This window comes from Rhinoderma darwinii, chromosome 7 (assembly GCF_050947455.1).
Source record: "Rhinoderma darwinii isolate aRhiDar2 chromosome 7, aRhiDar2.hap1, whole genome shotgun sequence".
In the NCBI taxonomy this organism is placed as follows: Eukaryota; Metazoa; Chordata; class Amphibia; order Anura; family Rhinodermatidae; genus Rhinoderma; species Rhinoderma darwinii.
In genome coordinates this window covers 42,151,023-42,176,716 of record NC_134693.1, presented here as the reverse complement: position 1 = coordinate 42,176,716, position 25,694 = coordinate 42,151,023, and positions in this window count along the sequence as shown.

Below are 25,694 nucleotides of genomic sequence, written 5' to 3'. Positions count from 1 at the left end.
TGTATACTTAGGCCTCATGCACACGGCCGTGCCCATAATCACGACCCGCGATTTTAGTCACGGCCGGCCGCCGACGCCACGGGCCGCACCCCGCATTTTCGGGTTGCTCTCCCATACAAAGTATGGGAGCACGGCCCGTAAAATACGAAAAAGAGGACATGCTCCATAATTCCTAGCACAATTCTACGGCATGGACACCTATCTATAGCGATATGGAAAGTTGTCCGCAGCCAATAGAACTGGACGGGTCAGTATTTGCAGACCGTATTATGGTCCGCAATTACGGAGATTATTTACGGTCGTATGCATGGGGCCTTAGGCCTGTAAAAATAACAAGGTGCATTCTATGTAGTTAGCAGTCTTATAGACCAGTTGATTTAAACAAGAGTCCAATTTTGACCATAGTAGCTAACGTTGTAACTAAATGTAATGTTTGATATTAAGCCCAGGTCAAACTTTTTGTGTGCCACCAAAATGTAGTCAGTCAACCTACAGTATACACACAGCACAGAGCGGATGAAACATTCATTACCTGCTACATCAGCAGGAAAGTTCCAGCCATGAAGGATGGAATCTCATAAAAGGACAAGCTAGCAATTAGATATCCCTACAACTATTTGATGCATTCCCATTAGAAATATGATTATGCTAAATCTTTCAGTGTACAGTAGCTAAGCACATTTGAAAATGTTTCTACATTTATTTTTCATTCATCAGATACAGAAAAATATAGATTTGCAAAATCAATAAGTAGCTTAATTTTCTTTTCTAAATCAGATTGGAAATGTTTACTCAACTTAGTATGTATATTGGAAAATGTATGTCCTGTAATGGTTCAGTTGGCCTATGCACTGAATTGCATTAGCTCTGTAAGAAACACAAAGTACAAATACATTAGAAAACTAAGTGATATATCTTGGAATCCAGTATCTTTTCTATTTTAAACCATAATGCTTTGATGTAGTGCTGATAACAGCCATTGTGAGCAGTTCTTAGAGCTTAGTATATATAATGGCCCCTGTACCTTTTATTTATGTTGTTCCATGCAGTGAGCACTTTGAGCAGAGTAAGTAAAAAGCAGGATAAATCTCATGGCTTTGTGGAGGATGTAGCGTAACATTAATGTGTGCTATGGTTGTCTTCTTTCTTAACCAAAAGCAATAGTAAAAAACAATTTTGTATCTAAATAATGATCCCTGGAATTCTAAAAAGTGGAATTGCATAATGTGAAAGTTTTTTGGGTGTTTTAGTTACACCTGAATTTGCAGGTGCCTACATTTTTAATGCTATAAACTGTTACGAGAAAAAGTTTTTACATTTACCAAAAACCATAGATCTCATTCAGACAACAATTTGTAGTCCTTGCATATACACAGTGATGTCATTGCAACATATTATGGTAATAGGCAGCATTTTCACCATGGTACATTTCATTTCTTGCTTCTGGAGTATGTTCTGATTACATTATCTAGTGGGATTTTTAGATCGAAATCCTTCCTTCACCACCAAAGACTTACTAAATATGTAGCAGGGCTGAATTTGTCATTAAGGTGTTTCTTTTACGTATTGTAATAACCCACTGAGATAAGATTAGTCGGTTATTTTAACTGTGTCCTATGGAAATGCAACGTTAAGAAGTACTCAAACCCCATCTGTTAGTCTGCTAGTCAACAGTTACATAGTCAGTACGGTTGAAAAAAGACACATGTCCATCAAGTTCAACCAAGGGACGGGAAAAGGGAAGGTAAAAATTGCTACACATAGGAGCTAATATTTTTTTGTTCTAGGAAATTATCTAAGCCTTTTTTAAAGCCATCTAATGTCCCTGCTGTGACCAGTTCCTGCGGTGACTATTCCATAGATTCACAGTTCTCACAGTAAAGGCGGCTTGTCGCCTCTGCAGGTTGAACATTTTTCTCTCAAGATGGAGGGAGTGCCCCCTTGTTTTTTGAGGGGGTTTTACATGGAACAGGATTTCACCATATTTTTTGTATGTGCCATTAATATATTTATATAAATTAATCATGTCCCCCCCATAGCAGTCTTTTTTCAAGGCTAAATAGGTTTAATTCTTTTAATCTTTCCTCATAACTTAGATTCTCCATGCCCCTTATTAGCTTCTTTGCTCTTCTTTGTATTTTTTCCAACTCTAGGGCATCCTTTCTATGAACTGGAGCCCAGAACTGAACTGCATATTCTAGATGAGGCCTCACTAATGCTTTGTAAAGTGGTAATATTATATCCCTGTCCCGAGAGTCCATGCCTCTTTTAATACACAACAATATCTTGCTGGCCTTTGAAGCAGCTGATTGACATTACATGCTGTTATTTCGTTTATGATTTACAAGTACACCCAGATCCTTCTCAACAAGTGACTCCCCAAGTGTAGCGCCCCCTAGGACATATGATACATGCAGATTGTTGGTACCCAGATGAATAACTTTACATTTATCTACATTAAACTTCATTTGCCAACTGGATGCCCAAACACTTAGTTTGTTTAAATCCGCTTGCAATTCACGAACATCTTCCATAGACTGAACTATATTACATAGCTTGGTGTCATCTGCAAAAATCGAAATAGTGCTATTAATCCCATCCTCTATATCACTAATAAGTAAGTTGAATAATAGTGGTCCCAACTAGAGATGAGCGAACCGGGACAACCGAACCCGGTTTCGGTCCGAACTTCCGGTAAAGTTCGGTTCGCAGCGAATCCGAACTTCACCGGGTTCGGCCGAACCCGTTTTGACCGAACCCGGTCAAAAACATTATACAAATCGGCAGCCACTTATCTCTATCAATCACTGATAGAGAAAAGAGGCTGCTGATTAAAAATAAAATAAAAAGCATTTCATACGTACCCGGTCGTTGTCTTGTTGACGAGTCCCTCTTCTTCCTCCAGTCCGACCTTTTCTGACGCGGCAGCCTGTGATTGGCTGCAGAGGCCTCTGCAGCCTGTGATTGGCTGCAGAGGCCGCGGCAGCCTGTGATTGGCTGCAGCGCTCACAAGGCTGCATCGTCATCAAGGAATGTCGGGCCGGATGTCGAGAGGGACGCGTCACCAAGGCAACGGCCAGGAGACCGGACTGGAGGAAGCAGAAAGTTCTCGGTAAGTATGAACGTCTTTTTTTTTACAGGTACTGTGATCGGTAGTCACTGTCCATGGTACTGAAACAGTTACTGCCGATCAGTTAACTCTTTCAGCACCCTGAACAGTGACTATTTAGTGTATGTGCACACACACTAATTACGTCCGTAAATGACGGACGTATTTCGGCCGCAAGTACCGGACCGAACACAGTGCAGGGAGCCGGGCTCCTAGCATCATACTTATGTACGATGCTAGGAGTCCCTGCCTCTCTGCAGGACAACTGTCCCGTACTGTAATCATGTTTTCAGTACGGGACAGTAGTTCCACGGAGAGGCAGGGACTCCTAGCATCGTACATAAATATGATGCTAGGAGCCCGGCTCCCTGCAGGGTGTTCGGTCCGGTACTTGCGGCCGAAATACGTCCGTCAATTACGGACGTAATTAGTGTGTGTGCACATACCCTTACTGACGTCGCCTAGCAACGCTGCCGTAATGACGGGTGCACACATGTAGCCACCCGTCATTACGGGGCCTCATGCACACGACCATAAAAACACCCGTTATCACGGGTCGTAATTACGACCCGAAATAGCGGGCCCATAGACTTCTGTTAGCCACGGGTACCTTCCCGTTTTCTCACGGGAAGGTGCCCGTGCCGTTAAAAAGATAGAACATGTTCTATTTTTTTATTTTACGGGCCGTGCTCGTAATTACGACTCGTAAGTACGAGCACGGCCGGCCGGCCACGGGCAGCCGGCCGCTTTTGCGAACCGTGCTGTCATTATAATTATAGCAGCACGGCCTGTAAAATAGAAAAATAGAACATGTTCTATTTTTTTAACGGCACGGGCACCTTCCCGTGAGAATACGGAAAGGTACCCGTGGGTAACAGAAGTCTATGAGCCCGTTATTGCGGGTCGTAATTACGACCCGCAATAACGGGTGTTTTTACGGTCGTGTGCATGATGGGAGCACGGCTCGGAAAAACGAACGGCTGCCCGTGCTCATCTCCTGAAATAATCTGTGCTGCCTTAAACTCTGTGGACAGGTCAGGATCCTGTTTCTTTTAAATGCTGCTAGGGAACCCGCTCGATCCACTATATAAGGCTACGCTACAGTGCAGCATTTAAAAGAAACAGGATCCTGACCTGTCCACAGAGTTTAAGGCAGCACAGAGTATTTCAGGAGATGAGCGTGCAGATTCAGTGCTGTTGTGAACTCTGCTCTTACCATTACGTAGCTCTCAGTCTGTTATCTCTCCTCCACTCCTGTCCTCAAGAACACCTTCACATGATTGGCAAGTCACCACGTAATGGTAAGAGCAGAGTTCACAGCAGCACAGAGTATTTCAGGAGATGAGCGTGCGGATCTTGTGCGTGGTGGTGACTTGCCAATCATGTGAACGTGTTATAGAGGACAGGAGTGGAGGAGATGTAACAGACTGAGCTACGTAATGGTAAGAACAGAGTTCACAGCAGCACAGAGTATTTCAGGAGAGGAGCGTGCAGATTCAGTGCTGCTGTGAACTCTGCTCTTACCATTATGTAGCTCAGTCTGTTACCTCTCCTCCACTCCTGTCCTCAATAACACCTTCACGTGATTGGCAAGTCACCACCCCGCACAAGATCCGCACGCTCATCTCCTGAAATACTCTGTGCTGCTGTGAACTCTGCTCTTACCATTACGTGGTGACTTGCCAATCATGTGAAGGTGTTCTGGAGGACAGGAGTGGAGGAGAGGTAACAGACTGAGAGCTACGTAATGGTAAGAGCAGAGTTCGCAGCAGCACTGAATCTGCACGCTCATCTCCTGAAATACTCTGTGCTGCCTTAAACTCTATGGACAGGTCAGGATCCTGTTTCTTTTAAATGCTGCACTGTAGCGCAGCCGTATATAGTGGATCGAGCGGGTTCCCCAGCAGCATTTAAAAGAAACCGTGTTTGTGTATGTGTGTGTTTGTGTATATATGTGTGTTTGGGTATGTGACTTTGTCTGTTTTTGTTTTTATATGTGTGTGTGTGTATATATGGGTGTGTTTGTGTATATGTGTTTTGTGTATATGTTTGTGTATATATGGGTGTATTTGTGTATATGTTTGTGTGTAGATGTTTGTGTGTGTTTTTGTATGTGTATATGGGTGTGTGTTTGTGTGTATATATGGGTGTGTTTGTGTATATGTGTTTGTGTATATGTGTGTTTGGGTATGTGTGTTTTTGTTTGTATATGTGTTTGTGTATATGTGTTCGTGTATGTGTGTATAACTGTGTGTGTGTGTGTTTGGATATGTGTGTTTTTGTTTGTATATGTGTGAGTTTGTGTATATGTGCGTGTTTGTCTGTTTATGTGTGTGTGTATATCTTGTTGTGTTTGTGTATATATGTGTGTGTCTGTGTATGGTTGTTTGTTTGTGTGTGCGTGTATATATGTGTGTAGGTGAGTAGAAGTATTGGTATTGTTCACATTGATAACTGTTTTTTTATGTTGTTGCAGATTTTGATGTACCGATTGGACTACATCTACGATTCGTTGGACTACTGCGTAGATCTGCGTTTTTTCAAATTTTAATAAAATGGTTAACGAGGGTTTTGTTGGGGATTTCTTATTTCAATAAAAAAGAATTGTCTTTGTGTTTTTTTTTTCAAACTTTATTAGTGCCTAGATAATGGCAGTTGGCTGATTGACAGCGTCCATTATTAAGGCGGTACTTAGTGTTAGCCGGTGCAGAGGCTAGCACTAACCACCCATTATTACCCCGGTACCCACCACCACCAGGGGTGCCGGGAAGAGCTTGGTACGATCCAGTACCCGACCATCTGTTGTGATGGTCGGGTACTGGGGCGGCCGTAGGCTGGTATTATGAGGCTGGGAAGGGCCAAAATCAGTGGACCTTCCCACCCTTGTAATGCTAGGCTGCTGCTGCTGTGTTGTATCGGGCTGGTTATAAAAATGGGGGGGACCCCCACGTCGTTTTTTTTTTGGAATTTAACAAATTTAGCAATAGACGGGTCCCCCACATTTTTAATAACCAGCCATATACAAGGCCGCAGCAGTCTGGCATTACATGGGTGGGAAGGGCCACTGGTTTTGTCCATTCCCAGGCTAATAACACTGTGTTGTATGTGGCTGGTTATGATAAATTGGGTGGAACCCCATGTCTTTTTTAAAAAAAAAATGTAAATAAATAAATAATTTAAAAAAATGACGTGGGGTCCCCCCCACTTTTATAACCAGCCAGATACAACACAGCAGCAGCAGCCTAGCATTACAAGGGTGGGAAGGTCCACTGTTTTTGGCCCTTCCCAGCCTCATAATACCAGCCTGCGGCCGCCCCAGGGCCCGACCATCACAACAGATGGTCGGGTACTGGATCGTACCTGGCTCTTCCCGGCACCCCTGGTGGTGGTGGGTACCGGGGTAATAATGGTGGTTAGTGTTAGCCTCTGCACCGGCTAACACTAAGCCTCGCATTAGTAATGGATGTTGTCACTCAGACAGCGGCCATTACTAAAGTGGTAATAATAAAATTTGAAAAGAAAAAGACAAAGATATAGATAAAATATTTTATTGAAATAAAGCACCCCCAACACAACCCTCATTAACCATTTTATTGTAGAAAAAAAACCGTCATCGAAGTAGTCCTCGAAACCGACGTAGTCCAAACACCAAACCTGTAAAAAAATAAAATAATGAAATAAAACATGTTGTAGGCTTAGATTCAGTTTAATGTGTGATACTGACTGTTATACCATGTATAGAAGCCTGCCGCAAAGTTGACTTAGATACAGGGCGCCAGCAGACAGTATCATACATGGCCATACATACATATATACAAATATACATACATATATACAAACATACATACATATATACAAGCATGCACATATATACATGCAAATATACATACATGCAAACATACACACATATATACATGCAAACTATCATACATACATGCATACACACACACATGAAAACATACATACATACAAACAAACATGCAAAGATACATACATACATATATACAAGCATGCACAAATATACATGCAAACATAAATACATGCAAACATAATTACATACATGCACATATATATAAACATACATGCAAACATACATGCAAAAATAAAAACATGCAAACATACATACATGCACATATATACATACATACATGACAACATACATACAAACATACATGACAACATACATACATGCAAACATACATACACACATGCAAACATATATACATGCAAATATACATACAAACATGCACATGTATACATACATGCCAACATACATGCAAACATACATGCACATATATACATACATACATGACAACATACATACATGCAAATATACATACATACACACATGCACATATATACATACATGCCAACATACATGCACATATATACATACATGACAACATACATACATACATGACAACATACATACATATATATATATATATACACACATGCAAATATACATACATTCATGCAAACATACATGCAAACATACATACATACATACAAATATACATACACACATGCACATATATACATACATGACAACATACATACATACATGACAACATACATGCAAAAATACATACATGCAAACATACATACATGCAAATATATACAAACATGCACATATATACATACATGCCAACATACATGCAAACATACATGCACAGATATACATACATACATACATGCCAACATACATACATGCCAAAAAATAATAATAATACGTTCATACTTACTTTCCTCCTGTCCGGCCTCCAGCGATGACGTTTCATTCATGTCGCCGCTGCAGCCTGTGATTGGCTGCAGAGGCGGTCACGTGGGATGAAGCGTCATCCTGACGTGCGTGACCGCCACTACAGCCTGTGATTGGCTGCAGCGGCGAAAGGGATGAAACGTCATCGCTGGAGGCCGGACAGGAGGAAAGTAAGTACGAACGTATAATTTTTATTTTTTTATTACATTTAAATGGTATTTTCCGCGCGCCGAGCATGTGCTGTGAAGGTTGCTGAAAGAGTTAGTGCAGCCCATTAACTCTATCAGCACCCTGGACAGTAGCATGCTCGGCGCACGTAAGTGACAGGTTCGGTCAGAACTAGTTCGGTCCGAACCGAACTTTTTTGTGAAATTCGGCGAACTAGCCGAACCGAACTTTTGATAAGTTCGCTCATCTCTAGTCCCAACACTGATCCCTGGGGTACACCACTTATAACCGGGTACCATTCAGAGTAGGAATCATTGACCACAACTCTCTGGATACTGTCCTTGAGCCAATTCTCAATCCAATTACAAACTATACTATCAAAAACCTATAGTTCTTAATTTACCCATTAGACGTCTATGAGGGACAGTGTCAAATGCCTTTGCAAAGTCCAAAAACACAATATCCACAGCGGTCCCTCTGTCTAGGTATCTGCTCACCTCTTCATAAAAACAAATCAGGTTAGTTTGAATGTTGATATCCACTCACTTGTTCTTACTAATAGTGAAATGCACTAACTTTCTAAAATATTAAACTTTTGGTTTCTTATCTCAGCAGCCATTTTGTTTTTCCCTGACTTTTTGCTCCCATTACGAAGTTAGTGCTATGCTATGTGAACAGATGACTGGCGGCAGAATGACTACCTCAATAGTAAGGAAGTATTATCTGCGTCTAAATAATTTATTAGGCAAAAAAAAATGTACGACGGGGAGCAGGAAGCTGGCAGAGCAGCACCAGGTTTGTCCTTATGAGTTGCCGTACAGACTAGACTAGTTCCATTGAGTGCATTGAAGCCAGCTCATCTATGCGGCAGCTAGCAAGGACCCACCCGCGGCTGCTCTGACAGCTTCCTGCTCCCCTGTACATGTCTTAGCTGCTTGCAGAGGCACAATTTAAAATAATGAAGATTTAATAATACTGATCTAAAATAAAACAGGATAAAACTAGACTCAACAGGCAGAAACTGCATCAAAATTTAGCACAGTTTGTATGTTAAATGTGGCACCATTTGTTAGACAACTTACGCATTTTTTTCTTTCTTTCGACACTTCTTGGCTGGCGTATTTTACACCTATTTTGTGGCAAAAAAATGTTGCACAACTTTAATAGATAAGGCGTGTTTTCAAAATTCTTTACGCCACACCGTTTTTTCTAGACATATTTCAAAACTGTGTAGGAAGATGCAAAAGTGTCTAAACGTATAATACATTTAGCAGACACCACAATTCAGGCACATTTTGCTTAGTTAATTCCTACTTGATGCGCTCACACTCATATATTGACATTTGAATGGAGCTCCTTTAACTACTCAGGAATTATTATGAAAAAATTTTTTGTTCCTAATCCAAGAAGATCTTCAAGATTTCATTGTGAGATAAGTGGTATATTGAGGCGAATATTAGTTGCAATGCAGCTAGTAAGTGTCACTAGTCATTTAGTCAATATTTTCATCTCAAAACTGTCTAGGAAGAATATCTGTCGTGTCTGTTCCTCACATCATCGTCTCCAAGATTTTACCTGTGTATACCCCATATTCTGGAACTCACTTAATGAATCTGACTCTTTCCGACTATCGAAATCTTCAAAAGCAACCTGAAAACCCACATGAAAATCGTCTACCCTCATCTACTATCTCCCTTGTGGATTGTAAGCCCCCACGGGCAGGGTCCTCTCTCCTACCAGTTCCTCATTTATTAAGGAGGCCCTGTCACCAGTTTATAACTTCCCTATCCCCTACCTAATCTGATAGGCGCTTTGATGTAGATAACTACTGTTTTGTTTTTTAACCCCTCCCTGCAAGTGACGGGTCTGATACCTTTATTGGCTATCCATAAAAGTTCTATATGCAAGCTTTCAGAGCACAGCAAATTGCCTGATGAAGGGGCCTCTGTTCTCTGAAAGCTTACATATAGAACTTTTATGGATAGCCAATAAAGGTATCATACCTACTATACTTTTGTCCTTTTTGACACAAAATATTTAACATTGCATTTTGTCATAAAGTTAATTATAAATTACAACTCTCGAACTTAGTTCCAGATCATATTTGAGGCAAAAAAAAACTAAAATTGTAGAACACTTTACTATTTTCTGATCTTGTAAATGGGGTTTAGTATTACTTCTGCTTCCTTAGTAAGTTATAAAATATTATCCCATTCTCTGAATTTGATACATTTTAGGAGGTCAGCTGTGTGAGGGAACTTTTACTGCCAAGGTCCAAAGGCAAGGCTACTGACTCAAACTGTGGTCTGTATATTTATCTGTGTGACAGATTGCAACTGCTTCTTCTCCATTAATGCTGATGATAAAACCCTGCCACTATTTTTGTAAAAATTTGCGACATAGCCTATTCTTCCCGCAACCATTAGACTGTTTCCATTAAATATTTTGTTAAGTATAATAGAAGTATAATAGAATATAAAGCATATAATCTGAATTGAAGAGCTCTAAAATGTGTGTGTGTGTGTGTGTGTGTGTGTATATGTATATGTATGTATATATATATATATATATATATATATATATATATGTGTGTGTGTGTATATATATAAATATATATATGTGTATATAGATAGATAGATAGATAGATAGATAGATAGATAGATAGATAGATAGATAGATAGATAGATAGATAGATAGATAGATAGATATGTGTGTGTATATATATATATATATATATATATATTAGAGCTCTTCATTTCAGATTATATTCTTTGATTTACTTAACAAAATATTTACTCAAAGGGACTGTATGAGTATGATCTGGCATTGCAGCTCGGCCCTATAAACTGTACATGGAAATGGAGCTGAGATGCAATTACAGATGCAGCCAATGGACATAAGTGGCGCTGTTTCTGGGGGAAAAAAGGCAGAAACTATTTTTTTCTGCGCTCATACAACTCCGTTGGCATCTTTAATATAAATTATATCTAAATGAAACACATGTTTTAAAATACATCCTCTTACTTACCTACTTATCCCAACTTAAGAAAGAAGTACGTTGGGAGAGCAATGAAATAAGGGTAATTTTGTTAAAAAAAAAAACACAGGAATTTTTTTTAAAAAAATGGACCTTTAATAGTTACAAAATGTTTTATCAAGCACTGACATATATTATTAATCAGCTTCTCCAAGCTCCCACTGTTCACTTGCTTTCTAACAACTAATAAGTGTTACAGATCAATCATGAGCTAATGCCCCCAAAAATGGACTCGACTATTTTCCAGGTCTTGTCAATTGCAATCAAATTTAATCCTCTAGACTGATAACAGGGCAGTAAAATAGTATTCATACTACAGAACAATGTGCCTAAATTAACTTCTCCGCTACTGAATCAGCCCCATCCTGTGGCACTGTTAGAACTAGGAGGTTCACTTTAATGAAGCCTAATGTATGTCATCGTAGTTACAGGTGCAGTGTCTTTTTCTTATGAGCAAGTCATGTTTGGTGATACATGTGGATAAAAATATAAAATATACAGTTTTATCCATTTAAGTAACAATTTCAGAGAGCAAATATTTTGAGGTACATAATTTATCTACTCAGTAATATCTTAGGCTAAGTTCACACTAGCGTTAGTATACATGTAGGAAGAGAGGATCGAGACATTAAATGGAAAACAATGCTTCCATTAGAATTACTATTGATTTCAATGGTATCTCATTTGTTTCAGTTGCTTTCCGTTTGTCGCCATTCGCTAGGTTTCCATTTTTTTTTTGACGGAAGCAAAAGTGCAGTCCGTGAAAAAAATAAATAGCGAACAGAGACAAACAGAAAGCAACTGAAACAAAATAATTACCATTGAAATCAATGGTAATTCTAATGAAAGGGTTGCTTTACGATTAATGTTTCGATCCTCTCTTCCTCTGACGGAAGAGAGGTAAACATATACTAACTCTAGTGTGAACTTAGCTTTAGGGAATAGGATAGAAAAGCAATCTTGCATAGAAGAATACATGCAAATAGGTATATATTAGAAAAACCGTCAAAGAAAATGATTCGTATAGTAGAAGAATATATTCGGTATAGATTGGAATGTCCATGCATCTCTTCACTCGTCATCTCCATGATCAATTTTACATTTGGTATCAAGACGTATTCCTAAAAAAAAAAAAATACGCTAATCATAAAGATAAAGTTCTGGCAGCACACAGTAGGGCAAATTTCTTTAACAAAAAGAAAAAAAAATGGAAAAGAAGGAGATTTACCAAACGACCAGGCTGCTGTTTAAATGTTATAATCTGACTTTTTCCTTTATTGCACTACTATTGATAATTCTACATAATACATTGTTCTATAAGTAGTAGGAAGGGACGGATAGAAGATTGAAAAGCTCTGTTTAGAGACTGTTTCAGGGGGTGGCAAAGCTGGCAATCACCCAGGACCCAAATTAATTAGGAGAGCCTGAGGACAGGAGCTCCAGGAGCAAAGTAAAACCACTGGGTATTTTTTTTCACCACGTATGGTGGTTTTATTGGGAATGAAATTGCAGTATCATGTGGGCACTATGATATTATCATGTGTGCTGTCTGTAGGTGTATTATCTTGGTACTAAATGGAAGAACTGTATGGTGATATTATTTGGGCTGAAATTACAGGAGCAACTATCTAAAAGTCGAAAGCAGAGAAAAGCCTATTTTACTTAAAACTGTCCTTGTCCCTATGGGGCTCATGTTAACCACGGAGGGTCCAGATGCTGCAGTTGTAATCTGTGCAAAAAAAAAAAGTAAGAGTACGTCCAGACGGGTCAGATTTGCTGCAGAAAATTCAATGTGACCCTAAAGTATTGAAAATTTGAAAAATATCCAAAAGTAATGGATTCCTTGCTACTCTTAATTCATGGACGAGGCAACTTGCCGGTCGCTACATGACCACATTCACTTACATTTGCGATATACGCAGCATGACACAACGTTCTTTGGACGCCCAACCTGTGTCGCGGTCAAAGTCGTTCTGTAGATCTAGTTTAAATTGGCCAGTGCTAACTCTAATGGTCACGGTCACGGACCGCTGCCTTCTCTCACCCTCCGGTGCCTGCGACTACAGACCTCTGACTTCCTGCCGGGGTCTCCATCCCCAGTGATGCCAGCACACAGTGCGGTACTGCTCTACAGTGTCTTCTAGGATGCACGCGCTCGTCTCCGGCCTTATAGGGCCAGCGCGCGCACATCTAAAAAGTTCCCTTACCACTCCCCAGATCACCCTGGACTATAGAAAGAGCTCTGCCCTTCTACTCCTTGCCTGAGCGTTGTTTGTTAAGCAAATGGTCCCTTAGTTGTATCCTGTACCCAGTGTTCCCGTATCCTGCTTCCTGGATCCTATTTCCAGTAACAGTTTGTTCCTGAGCTAAAGTCTGGTGTTGGAGTTGTGTTGGAGTTCTGCCACGTCCTGTGTCATCTGCCACGTTATGTGTCATCTGCCACGTGCTGTGTCATCTGCCTTGTCCTGTGTCATCTGCCACGTCTGGTGTCATCTGTCACGTCCAGTGTCATCTGCCACGCCAAGCATCAGCTGCCACGCCAAGCATCAGCGGTGCAACAAATCATCTGTGCCAAGGCATCTGCTACATCTCGTGTCTGTCTAGACTTTTATACAGATACTCTTTTGCTTGGAATTCCCTTTGACTGTTGTTTGGTCAGCTGCCACTCCGCTACGGTGGAGTGGCCTAGTGGGTCCACATCCACCCGGAATCGTGGCACTAATCTGATATAACGGTAATGCAAAGCAAACAAACACACACATAGAATGCAGATGTGCTAATATATATACGGATGTAGCCTTCTTTATCTTGACTGGAATAACTTGCTGCAGCGTGATATCACAGAACAAAAGCCATTGAAAACTCATTGAAAAAGTCAAGATAAAGGATCTAGCCACTGTGTATTTAATGCGTTAAAAGTCAAGATAAAGACGGCTACATCTGTATGCATACATTTAATATTTTTATTAATTATTGATTATTACAATTATTACATGTATGCATATAGCTTATTGCCCCCCAAGGTGCATCTGCATCTTTGTGTGTATTTGCTTTACATTGCAGTCACATCTGATTAGGATCTGCCCTTTTATTTCACTTTGTTAAAAGCTGCTGATGAACTTTGTCTTCTGCTTTGTACTTTGGTGTCGTGGACTGCCCCCATCTTCGTTCGTGCACTCCTCCCCCGTCCAAGCCTGTTTTTAATTAGTATAAAGAAAAGTTGGCTCCTTTCTATCCTGTATACATTTTGTAGGTCTAGGCCAAAGTCTCCTGTTGTATAGGCATAATGTTTAGTATAGGAACCCGACTGTATGAAGTCACATAGTCGTGGCAGATGGGCCTTCACAATTTGATCAAAATGTTCACTCAGATTTCTAAGTATAATAAATATAGAAACGATGCAATTTAAATAAAAAAAAAATTAAATGTATGCATATATCTTAGCGCCCGCAAGTGCATCTGCATCTTTGTGCTTGCTCGCAGTTATAATCTGCAATATGGACGTTAAAATGTGGCCTAGTGTGGATTCACACATGGTGTTTAGGTCAGATTTTTCTGACATTTTTAGAATATTTTTTATTGACCATTTATGCTATATAAAAACGCAGCAAGTAATGTTTGCTGTTAATCTATAGGAGAATATGAAGGTCTCTACACATAAAGGGGGAGTGCAAAGGAAAAGTGGAGCAGTTGCCCATGGTAACCTATTAGGTCACTGCTTTCATTTTCAAAAGTGTCTCTGAAAAACGAGAGGTTGGGTCTGATTGGTTTCTATGGGAAACTGCTCAACTTTTTCCTTGTAGTAGTTTTGATAATTCTCCCCCACTGTGTTTTTATTTCTGAATTATTATTTTTTTACATCTTTGACCCCTGTGGCTTTGTTTCCAAAACATAGCATGCTCTAGGTGTGGCATTTTTAAGGTGATTTCACCCATAGACCAACAAATAGGTCCAAAGCATGTTTTAGATCACTTAACCACTTGGAGACGCAGCCATTTTTTTCTTTTTTTTCTCCCCGCTTTCTAAAAGCCATAACTTTTTTATTTTTACGTTGACATAGCCGTATGAGAGCTTGTTTTTTGTGGAACGAGTTGTCATTTTTACTGCTTTATTTTAATGTGCCATATAATGTACTGGGAACTGAAAAAAAAAATATTTGTGGGGTGAAATGGGCAAAAAACTGTGATTTCTCCCATTGTTTTTGGGGCTTCGTATTTACGATGTAGATCTTGCGGTAAAATGACATGTTACTTTATACTACGGGTTGATACAATTACAGAGATACTAAGTTTATATCTTTTTTTTATGTTTTACCAATTCTATAAAGGAAAAAATAATTTGTTAAAAAAAATAGTTTTGTGTCGTCATATTCTGAGAGACATAACTTTTAAATTTTTCCGTCGATTTAGCGGTGTGATGGCTTATTGTTTTGAGGGGGCAAGCTGTAGTTTTTATTGGTACCATTTTGGGGTGCATGTGACTTTTTGATCAATTTTTTATTCTATTTTTAAGGTGACCAAAAAACAGTAATTTGGGCGTTTTTATTTTTTATTTTTTTACCGTGTTCTCCAAGCGGGTTAAATAACATTATATTGTAATAGTTCTGATTTTTACGTATGCAGAGATACCAGTTATGTTAATTTTAATTTTTTTTAACATTGCTTTAAGGAAAAAAATTGGGAAAAGTTTTTTATTTTTAACTTTTAATATTTTTTTTGTACATAAAAAAAACACGTTATTTAACTGTATTTTACAAGACCCCATAGGGTACTTGAGCCAGCAATAGTTGGATCGCTTGCACTATATATTGCAATACTAATGTATTGCAGTATATCGTGATTTTGACAGTCTCCTATGAAGCCCTGCCGGAGGAGTAAAAAGATGGCAAACCTGGGGGCATCCATTAGGCCCCCAGGCTGCCAAAACACACATCGGCACCCCACGACCGTGTTTCGGGGGGCCAAAGGGCAGTCGGGGGGGGCTGCCCCTCTTATTTTAACATCTTAGATGCCGCAGATTCTATTGACCGCGGAATCTAAGTGGTTAAATGGGCGGAATCTAAGTGATCTTGCATTCCACCCATTGCAGTAGTGTGTCAGCCTGTGAATGTGCTCCATACTTCCCCTTGGTGGCTGTCACTTACTGTTACGTGACATGTCGCCCAGGGGTTAAGCAATCTGTCAACTAGTGAGTATTGTGTAAGGTCTGTTCACACGCTCGCATTTTTACGATTACTTTTTTTTGTTTCCAAAACATAGGGCTCCATTGTCAGAAGGCCATTGTCCTTTTGGCCTCCGTCTGGCCAGTATACATCAGTATACCATAAAATAAAAACATATGGAAAAGCGTAGAGTCGAGTAAAAAAACGTATACGTTAAACATGCACTTTTTTTTAACATGGTCGCCTGTGGGTGACGGATGCCATTATGAAGATTACGTGAGAGTTCATGATATATCCGTTAATTGGATACCATTATAGCCTATGTATGACGGATACTATGGTAAGGCACCCATCACAGCCTACGTTTAACGTAGGCCAAAAAGTGGGATGTGAACAGCCCCTAAAGAATAGCTTATATATGAATGCTATTCTTTCCTGTAAGAATAAAAAGTATTAGGCCTCATGCACACGATCGTGCATTACGGTCCACACACTATCCACGATTGCGGAGCCGCACTTGCAGATGGTATAGAACCCATTCTATACTTTGGACCAATGAACACGACTGTGGTTTCCAGTCCGGGCTACTAAGAATCAATGCACATCTTGTATGTGCACAGTCCGTGATTGCGAACAGCCCACGGATGACACTGAAGTTGTTCTGTTTCTTGCATAACTGATGCAAAAAAAAAAATCACCAGTATATGCAATCCTTTCTGCTAAAACAACATGCGCTATGATTGGGTTATTGTATTTACAAAAAGTTATTTTCTAAAGAATATCCAAATGAAAGTTAAATACCTAGCGAAATATATTCCACAGTAATCCAAAAATACTCCCATTTTCAACATGTTTAGTTCAGATATTTCCCTATATTAGAAGATGTTATGTCTATTAACAAATTATATGCTAAAGAGTTTTAATAGCCTCTGTACAATTGAATCTTCCGTTTCACAGCATGAGACAACCGTTATAGTAAAATAAACATTCTTCTCAATGGTATAGAAGGGAATTACATGATTGGTTGAATAGAACATGGCTGGCAGCCCTCCAAATGCAAGAATGGTGATGGTGATGAGACTGAAGTGATGTAATCAGCCTCCCATCCTATATTTACACACTCTGATATTCCCCTTGTACAACTAATGTGATCATTCATTCAAATGTTTTTGCTTTCAAATGGAACATTTAAATATGGAGGATGCTTGACAGCAGCAAAAACAAACCACGGAATGTATAATTGCAAGTACTCAAAAAATGATTTAAATACATTCCACTTCGTCTGTGTGAGCGTGCAGTGATTGAGTTCTATCTCATTACTTCAAAAAATCTGCCGCACAATCGTCACAGCCCCCGAAAACAAGGATTTAGCTCCAGGTCATAGAGGCCGCTGTAACACAAAGGCAATTATACTGCAAGAAAAATGTTGTCCACTAATCAGCAAGCAATCAATTACTAAAAAGAGAAGATAACCCTATCCTCACTCAGGCTCTCCAGTATTAATAGTGCCATCATGTAATTACATTGGTCCCGAGCAGGTGCAGCAAAGGACAGACTCTATAGCATGCTGCATCCAAGATTAATGAGTTCTGTCAATTTGCCCAGCAGACATCTGATTCTTTAGCTTTATGTAGTTACTAGTTTTACTCCTGCCTCGAGGCTGTGGGTTTTTTTTTCCTCTTGGAAATAAATATATAAATTGGGTAATAATATACAATATATCTGAAATTCAGGATGTTATTTATTTTATTTTATTTATGTAATAAAGGAGCACTAACAAGTAAACCATAATGCTTGTGTTTCCAGAGGACAGTGCTATTTTAAACATTATTGATGGATTATTTTGTAAATAAAATCTCATTACCGGCACAACACACATAGGTCCGCGCTCTAGAAAATGAGAGGAATCAGCATAATTTACCTTCTAATTTGAGCTTGAATAAGATCTGAACAACTTTTTGTAGTCAGTATTTAGCTGCTACTTGTCAATGATGTCCTTAGTTTTTAAGTGGGCTGCACTAAGGTATCTTGTAACTAATTAACCCCTGCAATATCCAGTCATATTTAAAGGAGGTTTACAGTCATATGAAATTGATGGCCTAAACTCAGGATCGGCCATCAATATCTGATGGGTGGGTGTCTGTCTCCCAGCACCTCAACCAAAAAGCTGATCAACAGGGGTGCAGGAAGTTGGACCCCCGCAGATCAAATATTGATAACATATACTGCGTTATCATTAATTTCTTATTACTGGAAAAACCCTTCAACCTAAGAACTCATGCACCCGACTGTATTACAGCTCGTTATGTACAGAGCCGTAATGGCTGCTATAGAAGTGCATGAGCCATCTACTGTACCTCCGTATGCCATTTTATATGGAGGCATACAGAGTTTTCTCCTGTTTGTTACAACAGTTGGCGAGTCTCGGTGACATTTTATTCTTTTGTTTGGACTATATTTTAACTGCTTTATACTAATTTGAGCACCACTACAGCCTGTGAATTTCCGCACTGTGATCGCTATCTATTGAAATATAAGAGAAATATTTCCAAGTATGGTTTAAAAAGGAGCAGTACCGATGGAAATTTTTTGTTGTTGGATACTTCACGAATCTTTCCTTGGTTTTGCGTACCCAGGAGCTCAAGAGAACTTCATCGAGTACTCCTTAATTGTCACGGTTATGGGGTATGGAAATCCACTGGGCCGCTCTTCCGTATCGGAGTCGCAGCTGGTAAACGGAAAGTCTATGACTTTCTATGCGAGGATGCCTGGGTAGTTGGCTTGTACCAGACTATCGGAAGCTGGCTTGTGCCGGACTATCGGAAGCTGGCTTGTACTGGACTATCGGAAGCAGGTTTGTGCTGGATAACCGGACTTGAACAATGAAGTCGTCTCGGACACTTGACTTGACACGAATATAGGAGATGAACACTGAAGTTCTCTCGGACACTTGACTTGATAAGGACACAGGACACTTGACTTGGTACGGACACAGGACACTTGACTAGGCATGGACCCTGGACACTTGACTTGGCACGGACACCGGACGCTTGACTTGGCACTGACACTAAACACGGATAGTGCAGTCATCTCGGAAACTGGACTTGGCTCGGACACTGGACATGGATATTAGATACAGGATACGGGATACAGGATACAAGATACAGGATACGGGACACAGGATACAGGATACAACTAGGGAACCTTTGCAGACAAACACTGGGCAAGACACAACATTGCTCAGGCAATGTGGAAGTGGGCAGTGTTCCTTTTAAGGTCCCGGGTATGCAGGGATTAATTTGGGTTGATTTTCCTGGTGCGCTGGGCCTTTAAGTCTGGGGATGAGAGCGCACGTGCACCCTATGGGCATCAGCCATAGAAGGGAGCAGAGCTTCAGAGTTCTGCGGTCGCGGCTGCCTGTGAGTGTGGAACACCGGTTGTCAATGACCGCAGGCTTTACACTTATCAAGAAACTTCTGATTCCTCTGCCGATCCATGAACCTCTCTTTCTCAGCGTCTTATCAGTCATCATACAGTCCCAGTCTTTTTCCATGTTGGAGTTCTCAGTACTGAAGAGATTTATTTTCTGTTCTTTCAATGTTCCAGTATTCCTGTGCTCTTGGAGTTACCCTGGCTTAGACGACATTTCCCCATATACAATGGTCATTCGGCCAGATCGTTCATTGGGGACTAATGTTTCCAGTACTGCTTTTGCGACTTGGTTTGCACTCTGCTCCCTATCAGGTCATTTTCTCCTCTGGCAGACTTCCACCCCAATATCCAGAGCTTGCGGATGTCTTCTCCAAGAAATAAGCAGAGACGCTCCTACTGCATTGTTACTACGATTCAGTCATTCCACTCATACCAGGCCATACACCTCCCAGGTGTAGAGCATATCCACTTTCTCTACCAGAGACCATGGCAATGTTGAAGTACATAAAAAAAAATCTGGAAAGAGTCTTTATTCGAGAATCTTCCTCTTCTGTCAGGGCCAAATTCATTTTCGTAAAAAAAAGAAAGACGGTTCTTTGAGACCCTGCATTGACTACCGTAGACTGAAATCACAGTAAAGAATAGGTATCCACTCCCATTGATCTCTGAGTGGTTTGATCACAATAAAGGAGCCTAAAACTTTTACAAGTTGGATATGCATGGGGCCTACAACCTAATTTGGATCAAATAAGGAGATGAATGAAAGACTACCTCGGAATGGGTATTATAAATACCTGCTGACCTGGTGATGCCAGTCTCTACAACACTCCTGCCGTTTTCAACAATTCTTAAATGATATCTTCAGAGATGTTCTATACTTACATGTGCTACTCTATCTGCACAATATTTTAATCTTCCCTTAGTTTCTGAAGACCCATCACTAGCATCAGCATGTGTCTTGCAGCAGTTGCAGAAACAAGAGATTCTCTTCTTGGTTTCATAATTTCTTCAATAGAACTTCACATGGTTCCAGATAAAGTCTCTGCAGTTCTGAACAGGCTGCAAAATGTAAGTCTTATGTCTATTTGAAGGTTCCTATCCAAAGACCCACTACTAGCATCAACATCTGTCTTACAGCAGTTGCATGGTAACTCTCCGTATGCCAAGTTAGAGAAGTATTTTTTTTTCCAGAAACAAGAGCTTCCTTTCCTGGTATACATAATTTCTTCAGAAGAACTTCACATGGATCCAGATAAAGTCTCTGCAGTTCTGAACCAAAATGTGGGTCATGGCTCTTCAAAGGTTCCTTGGTTTTGCTAATTATTCTCCCCTCAAAGCCCTAACCTAGAAAGAAGCAAATACCTGAGGTTGGCAAGCTTACACATGCCAGGCCCTTTGCCATCTCAAGTCCTGCTTCTGCTCTGCTCTGATCCTCCATCATCTGGATCCTGAAAGGCCTTTTTTCCTGAAAGTGGATGTCTCCTCAATTGGAGATGGTGCTGTTCTTCTTTAGCAGTCTGGAAAAAACAAGTATGTGGTGGAAGAGTGGCGGCATCTCCTGGAAAGTGTTACGTTTCCTGTGACCACCTACACCGACCATAAGAAAATTGAATATCTCCAGTCTGCCCACTTTTTTCTTGATTCGATTTAAACCTTACCTATTTTCTGGCAGAGAAGAATGGTAGGTTGGTGCACTTTCTAAGTCCTTTGATGTATCAGATTCTTTTCCTAAGGACCTGGCACATGTCATCAACCCAAATTGTATACTTGCCATTACCAATTTTTCCTGAAGGGCCACCCAGAGGATGATCCTTTGTATCCTCTGTCCTCCGCAGCAATGTGTTATCCTGTGTAAATCCATCTATGCTGTCTGGTCATCTCGAAGTCAAGAACACCTGTGAACTCCTCACCCGCTTCCACTGGCGGCCAGGTTGGAAACATGACGTCCAGGAATTTGTCTCTGTCACGGTGCGGGGTGTGGACCCACTAGGCCGTACCGCGTAGCGGGATAGCAGCAGGCCAAACAGGTACAATGCAATGTCTATAGTCCAGAAAGGGTACCTGAGGCAATGTAGACAGTAGTGGTAGATTCAGGCTAAGATGAGGCTCCGACAGTAGACAAACACCCGGCGGGGTGCGACACAATAGATGCAGCAGAGGGCACAACACGACTCCAACTCTTGACAGAAGCACGGTAGCGCGGGATACAGGGTACAGGCAGAAGGAACAGGTAACACTGGGAACATGAAAACACTAGGAGACCATTTGCAATGACAAACTTTAGGAAACACAACAACGATCAGGCAAGGATTGAGAGGGCAGAGCCCCTTTTGTAGTCCTGAAGCATTCTTGGCTGATTGCAGTATTCTGCAACTGTGCGCGTACCGGCCATTTAAGACCGTGCACGCGTGGGCGCGCGAGCCCTGCGGGAGACAGTGTCCAAACCAGGAAGTGAGTGCCAGAGTCTCTCAGGAGGGAGATGCCGCCGGGAACTAACTCGTCCATGGCCGCGACTGTCAGAGGGTAAGTCAGGACAGCGGTCCGCGGACATAGACGTTACAGTCTCCTCTTGTACCATCTCAGCCCTGTTTGAGGCTGTTTTCTAACTGTCCCTTAACATGGCTACATGTAGTTACACATTATGCACTACACACATTCACTTGAACATGGCCTTTTGGTTGTCTACAGGCCATGCTTCATACATGCTTAATGGCATATTACTAAAAATACATTTAAAATAATTGTCACTTCATGTCTATAATTTATTTTGTAATAAATATATAAATTTTTCACCATTGTCACATATACCAAAGTTTATGTCTCGTGAATGCTGTTTGTGCACAGCACCTAAAATTTGTCAGCATTTTCTGCTGCTATTTATCTCTGCCGCACACATGTAGATACACTTATCACTTGGTCTCAATATGGTTTCATTCACTGATCACTGTTTTTAGTTATTGGGTCACTCATATATATATATTTTTCATGAACTATTTATTTGTGCTGTGTCATGTTTTAATGCACACTTTTTCCAGCATCATTTTCGGTTTATCCATCGGTATCTTTTCCATCACCCTGGGCATGTGCAGTGTGAGTCCTTTCTCCATCTGGGATCCCTTACCCCTCCTCCTGATGGACGACTTCAACGCCGCTTGCTCCAGGTGGAGTGGTTCTGCGCATGCGTGCCTGCTCTCTACGGCCTCCACCCTCCGTGGTCAGGTGTTGAGCCGGACGTGTAATTGCCTCGCATCTGACGTCATCACTGACACCTGGATGTCGATGTAACGGGGCAGTCTCTTTGCAGTTAGGTCCACATTTCATTGGCCAGTTGCCATATATCAGCCCCCTTTGGACTTTCTGGCACGAAGGCTTCGAGCCGAAACGTGCGTCGGGGTGTGAAGCCAGGCAGTTTTCATTTTCTATACACCAATGGGTAAGGTATACTTGTCTTAAGGCACAATACAAATTTATTGCACACCAGTCATTACCTCATCTCTTGCTGATTAACAGTCATTTACATTATGTTATTTATATGGGGATGGTCCCCATTGTTGTAATTTTTTGAGTTGTAAACTGTGCCATACTTTGGGACTCTATTCTTCATGTTAGATGGCATTGATATTAAGTGCCAGAGACTGACACTATTTATCTAATATTTATGTCTGTTCAGCTTCTCCCATTGCCTGGCATCCATTCTATCATACTGTGGTTATCATCTCTGTTTAATATATTTGCTTTTATCTTTGTACCTAATAAAATTTGTACGTTTTCTATTCAATATTGGTGGAATATAGACTCCTCTTCTTTGTAGGTTGTTTGTTAATGGTATATTAATTGTTCATTCCTAAACTGAAGCCATGTCACTCTATATCAAAGAAACTTGGATGGGGATTTATTTGCAAATCATCATCACCTGCTGGAGCAGACTTCTTTAAGACGATACCTTACAGCCCTGTATAGCCTATTGAAGACCCAATAAGTTCACCATAAAGAACAAATACCCTTTTCCGTTCATTTCTGAGCTTTTTAACTGACTGCAAGGAGCAAAGATTTTAACCAAGGCAGATTTGCATTTCGCATACAATTTTTGATTCGAATCCGTGAGGAGGATGAGTGAAAAACAACATTTAATACTAGGGATGGGCACTTTGAGTATTTGGCGAGCTGTAGTTTTTATTGGTACCATTTTGAGGTGCATGCGACTTTTTGATCATTTTTTATTGTATTTTTTTGGGGAGCTAAGGTGTCTAAAAAACAGCAATTTGGGTGTTTTACTGGTTAAACAACATTGTATTGTAATATTTTTGACCAAACAGAGAAAAGATGCAAAAATGCAAAGAATTAAGTATCAGAAAAATATACAATCTTTATTGACATACATTAAATACATACAAATATAAAGGATGGTCCACAAACACACTACAAATGGGACAGCCTAAACAGGAGCTCATATGAAAAAGATCTATATCCCAGTATATGTCATGGAATTTAGTCTGTATATTTGGAATACACTGCATACACTTATTATAAATAAATAGACAAGTGTAACATAAGTCTTACAGTGGTAATAGTAATGACATTCAGAAAAAATAGTTAATAAACATGTGTAGGCATAATCAAATAGCAGCATACTGACCCATGATGGAAGTAAATAGTGAGACTACTGAATGGCACCCACCCAGGGGGGGATCCGAGTATACAGACTAAATTGTAGTATTGTAATAGTTAGGACTTTTACGGACGCGGTGATTCCAGTTATGTTAACTTTTATTTTTTTTAACATAACTTCAAGAGAAAATGTTAAAAGGTTTTTTTTTTTTAAAGGGGTTGTCCACTTTCTGCTGACGGCTGCTCCTAAGGATGTACTGTAAACAGGAGGAGTTTGTACAGGGTTAGGGGTGTCCTCGGGAATCCTGTGCTACAGCCTCCATTGGCTCAGCACTACCAATAGAAGGAATAGTGGAACGGAAGATATAGGCAGGATGGTGCCCCCTTGACTCTGTAAGGGTAATGCACCCTGTGCAGCCACATGGGTCGCACACCCGTAAGGGGGATTGCAAGAGCTGACCCTTTACTAATTATCAGCCACACTTACAAGTTAGCTACACTTACAATCTTTATTAGAGTGGATTTTAATATACTGCTATGGTGTGCTGATCATATGTGGTGGTTTCAACAGTTCAGTGCCCTTGACTAGACAAAAAAATAAAAAATAAAAACATTCAAACAAAAGTGTATAAACACAGGAATGTATAACATTCTCTTTAGAGAAGATTTATATGATTCCTGGAAAGAGTTACACTGCAAAAGATTATGCCTTCTTTTCCAACCCACACAAAATGTACTCTCGGATTAAGTTTATTATAGTAGATAAGTGGATCTTACAAAGAGTTCTAAACTTTTCTATAGGTGTTAGAAAATGGTCTGACCATGCACCGATCATGACTACAATTAATGAAAAATGTAACACTCTTACATCTCCATGGAGATTAATTAACACATACTCTACTGTAAAGCAACTGAGTCCTGTCTTTAAGTATATTTACAGATCAATAATCCAGCAAATGCCTCTATGTTAACTATATAGTATGCACATAAAATAGTTCTTAGAGGTCACTTTATTTAAACAGCAGCAGCAGACAAGAAAAAGAGGCGCTGAAAAATGTAACTAATAATTAGACTAATAATATCAAAAACCTTTTGGGGATATTAACAAATTCAAATATATCTTGCAAACCTTGTCACAAAAATGGTTATATAGATATCAACTATGCCAACTTCTTCAACACAAATATGAACACAACTTAAAGGGGTTTTCCCACCTTGGACATTTATGGCATATCCACCTCTGGGACCTTACCTATCTAGAAAGGGGCCCCTTGACCGCTGTCCTTCCTTCTCTTGCACTCGCTGCTCTCCGGTCACTGACTGATGAAGTGGTTGGAAGTACAGATACAGCCAAGCTCACTAAACTACGCTGTTTTTGAAACTCCATAGAAGTAAATGGGTGTTTAAAGCTAGCATA